Here is a 4,683-nt window from a genome sequence, read left to right as displayed (position 1 = left end):
CATTCTCCTTTCTGTTTAGTATATCACCACCTCATTCTCCTTTCTGTTTGGTATATCACCATCTAATTCTCCTCTCTCTGTTTGGTAAATCTCTACCTCATTATCCTCTCTGTTTAGTATAACCACCATCTAATTCTCTTCTCTCTGTTTGGTATATCACCATCTAATTCTCCTCTCTCTATTTGGTATATCACCATCTAATTCTCCTCTCTCTGTTTGGTATATCTCTACCTCATTATTCTCTCTGTTTAGTATATCACCATCTAATTCTCCTCTCTCTGTTTGGTATATCACCATCTAATTCTCCTCTCTCTATTTGGTATATCACCATCTAATTCTCCTCTCTCTGTTTGGTATATCTCTACCTCATTCTCCACTCTGTTTAGTATATCACCATCTAATTCTCCTCTCTCCATTTGGTTTTTCACCGCCTCATTCTCCATTCTGTTTGGTATATCACCACTTCATTCTCCTCTCTGTATGGTATATCAACACCTCATCTCCCCTCTCTGTTTGGTATATCTCTACCTCATTCTCCTCTCTGTATGGTATATCAACACCTCATTCTACCCTCTCTGTTTGGTATATCTCTACCTCATTCTCCACTCTGTTTGGTATATCACCATGTAATTCTCTTCTCTCCATTTGGTTTTTAACCCCCTCATTCTCCTCTTTTTGGTATATCACCCTCCCTTAGTTCCCTGTTATCAACACAGCAGATCAGCACACTTTTGGAATTTAGAAATATTCCCATTTTAATAATGGGTATGTTCAGGAGTTTTTCCTCGCCTGACTTCGTAAAACTCCAGGCCCTACACAACATATGCTTAATATCCCTGTCACCTGTCCACAGAACATAATAACACCATACAGTAGATCAACTGTCAAATATAATTTCTCAATAAAAAGTGTTCCTCATTCATCAGAGCCCATGTTGATTGCCATATTCTCATGGCCATATGCTTTGTCTGATGTCTGAAAGCTGATGGTAGCCACAACGTAAACCTATTATCTCCCTTGGGGATTCAATAGAGTACAGTGATTCATTCATAATTACCAAGACACTCTACAGATCATGTTAACCATGGAAGTGTCTCCGGCTCTCAAGCCTTTTGATTCTGAAGTGGCCATTGCTCGTTTCCGTGGCGACACCAAATGAAAACACAAATAATTACCATAGTGAGCGTAACCGATGAGACGGTGCCTTTCAACCCAGCGCTACAATTACACCTCAATTTGGTGCAACAGCAACCCGCCACTGTGTCTAATAAACAGGAAGATTTTTGGAGTTTTTTATTTTAATTAACGGCAGTCTCGCAGGAGAGAGAGAGAGTGACATTAAACACTTGGGACGCTTGAGACTAATTACTCTACAACCACCAAATAATGAGCCAGATGATTGGGTAAAACTAAATCAAATCAAACTTATTTGTCACATGTACCAAATACAACAGATGTAGACCTTACCTTAGAATGCTTACTTTCAAGCCCTTAAACAACAATGCACTTTAGAAGAATAAGAGTTAATATTTACTAAATAAAAGTAAAACAAAATAATAATAACAAGGCTATATACAGGGGGTACTGGTACAGAGTCAATGTGTGGGGGGTACAGGTTGTGGTAACTGAGGTAACATGTAGGTGGAGGTAAAGTGACTATACATAGATAATAAACAGAGAGTAGCAGTAGGATATAAAAGGGAGGATCAATGCAGATAGTCCAGGTAGCTATTTGATTAGCTGTTCAGCAGTCTTACGGCTTAGGGGTAGAAGCTGTTAAGGAGCCTTTTGGTCCTAGACTTGGCGCTAAGGTACCGCTTGCTGTGCTGTAGCAGAGAAAACAGAATAAGATTAGGGTGGCTGTCAGGGCCTTCCCCTGACAGATTTCTGGAGTCACTCTACTCGTCAGATCCTGTGTTTGTGGTGTGTCTTTGTGTGGTTGTAATCACTATGTGTTGAGCCCTTATGACACCGGGTTACGGTGTTAGGAAGCTTACGTCATCATCTTGAGAAATATGTATTAATCTGTCTGTCTGTCTGTCTGTCTGTCTGTCTGTCTGTCTGTCTGTCTGTCTGTCTGTCTGTCTGTCTGTCTGTCTGTCTGTCTGTCTGTCTGTCTGTCTGTCTGTCTGTCTGTCTGTCTGTCTGTCTTTCTTTTTTAAATCATTGAATCCACTTGTCAATTCTGACGTCCAGTATTTTAAAGGATGATGTAAACTTAAATGATCTTCAAACTGCACCTCAGATGCTTGGTCCTTAAAAATACACGTTGAATTAAATAGATTTTGACCCTCCTCTTTAGAGTTTTCCAGGTGTATCTGAGAAGATGTTCTGCTGTTGCTTTTGCACAACTGAAAGAGACAAAGGAGGAATTGTCCTTACATAAAACCTGAAGAAAGAGGGATATTTCAAATTGCAAAGAGAGAGAAAAATAAGTCCTGACTGCTTATCATATACTCTAGTCCAGCCTGTTACAACAATAAGAAGCAGCATGGCCCTTTCTACTTACAGAGATGTCAAGAAAACTCATGAATGCTCTGTAGTGTAGTTCTGAGACTTAAAACCGGCACTTGTTCCCATACAGTGCAGACACTGAAAAAAAGGTGAAATGTCCTCAACAGCTACTGTGTTCGTAATGGAGGACCCTCATCCTACAAGAAAGGAAAAATACATCCACATCCCGAGTTTATTACGTCAATGCTGCCAGGACACAAAACGAGAGGGAGGGAGGGAGGGAGAGAGAACAAGAGAAGAGAGAAAAGGAGAGAGAGAAAAATGAACAGACCCTACCTTTTCTTTCACAGTCATTTACCAAGTGGACGAGTCCAAGCCCTTTTAGCAACCTGAAGGAGGAAGATAAACTCGTCACAGGAGTCCCTCCTGTCAACATAGTGTTAACCCACCCACCCACCCACACACACACGTATCTACAAAAAAACTCACATACACACATTTGTTTGAAAACTCAAACTGATAGTAGTAGGTGTTTACAGTAGCTAAAGGTATTCTGTGAATTGATTTGGCTGTGGGTAAAACATAAACTGCATAAATCATTGCAGTTTTATAGGCCTTTCTTTCCCTTTCATCCATCTAGATGAGGGGTATGTGTGTATGTATTCTTGGGAGATGAATCAACCAAGGATATAAACTGTGTACAAAACATTAGGAACTCCTTCCAGGACATAGACTGACCAGGTGAATCCAGGTGAAAGCTATGACCCCTTATTGATGTCACTTGTTAAATAATATAATAATATAATAATAATAATAATAAATAAATCCACTTCAATCAGTGTAGAGGAAGGTGAGGAGACAGATTAAATAAGGATTTTTAAACCATGAGACAATTGAGACACATTGTATACTGTATGTGTGCCATTCAGAGCGTGAATGGGCAAGACAAAAGATTTAGGTGCCTTTAAACGGGATATGGTAGTAGGTGCCAGGCACACCGGTTTGTGTCAAGAACTGCAGCACTGCTGGGTTTTTCATGCTCAACTCTTTCCCGTGTGTATCAAGAATGGTCAACCACCCAAAGGACATCCAGCTTGACACTACTATGGAGTCAATATGGGCCCACATCCCTGTGAAACTCTTTCCACACCTTGTAGAGTCCATGACCTGATGAATTGAGGCTGTTCTGAGAGCAAAGGGGGGTGCAACTCAAAATTAGGAAGGTGTTGTTAATCTTTTGTACACAGTTGGAATGACCAACAAATCAAAATCAAATCAAATGTTATTGTTTACATACACGTGATTAGCAGGTGTTATTGCAGGTGTAGCAAAATGCTTGTGCTTCTAGCTCCGACAATGCAGTAATATCTAACAAGTAATTTCTAACAAATTACACAACAGATACCCAATACTCACAAATCTAAGTAGGATTAATTACGACTATATACATGTGGACGAGCAATGTCAGAGCGGAACTGACTAAGATACAGTACTGAAAACAGTATATACATACGAGATGAGTAATGTAAGATATGTAAACATTATTATAAGTAAATGAGATATTGTAGAATAGTTTAGAAAACAGTATATACATATTAGATGAGTAATGCAAGATATGTAAAACACTAAGTGACTAAGATACCATAGAATAGTATAGAATACAGTATATACATGATGAATAATGCCAGATATGTAAACACTAAGTGACTAAGATACTGTAGAATAGTATAGAATACAATATTTACATGATGAATAATGCCAGATATGTAAAGATAAGTGACTAAGATACCGTAGAATAGTAGAGAAACATTATTAAAGTGACTAGTGTTCCATTCTTTAAAGCGGACAGTGATTTCTAGTCTATGCCTATAGACAGCAGCCTCTAATGTGCTAGCTGTTTAACAGTCTGATAGAAGCTGTTTTCTATGGAGAGCCTTGCGGTTGAGGGAGGTGCAGTTGCCGTACCAGGCAGTGATGCAGCCCGACAGGATGCCCTCAATTGTGCATCTGTAAAAGTTTGTGAGGGCTTTAGGTGACAAGCCAAATTTATTTAGCCTCCTGTGGTTGAAGAGGCTCTGTGGCGACTTCTTCACCACACTGTCTGTGTGGGTGGTCCATTTCAGTTTGTCAGTGATGTGTACACCAATATAAACTATACACCAGATTATAGTTGGTATACATAACACGCCACAAGCACTTTGATTGCAACCAATCGAAACCCTCTGAGGG

The 4,683-nt window shown here is 39.6% G+C and overlaps 1 long non-coding RNA gene across 1 annotated transcript; it reads right to left on the bottom strand.

Annotated features, from left to right (window-relative positions):
- Positions 1 to 1,311: 1,311 nt before the first annotated feature.
- On the bottom strand, positions 1,312 to 2,683 carry LOC118372510 (uncharacterized). The gene is made up of 3 exons (XR_008089375.1): positions 2,510 to 2,683; positions 2,241 to 2,351; positions 1,312 to 1,826 (listed from the first exon to the last, which is right to left on the bottom strand). It is a non-coding gene; the product is annotated as an uncharacterized LOC118372510 (long non-coding RNA).
- Positions 2,684 to 4,683: the final 2,000 nt, after the last annotated feature.

This window comes from Oncorhynchus keta, chromosome 34 (assembly GCF_023373465.1).
Source record: "Oncorhynchus keta strain PuntledgeMale-10-30-2019 chromosome 34, Oket_V2, whole genome shotgun sequence".
Classification (NCBI taxonomy): domain Eukaryota; kingdom Metazoa; phylum Chordata; class Actinopteri; order Salmoniformes; family Salmonidae; genus Oncorhynchus; species Oncorhynchus keta.
The sequence above is the reverse complement of the archived record's forward strand: the minus strand, read 5'-3'. Positions and strand labels throughout refer to the sequence as shown.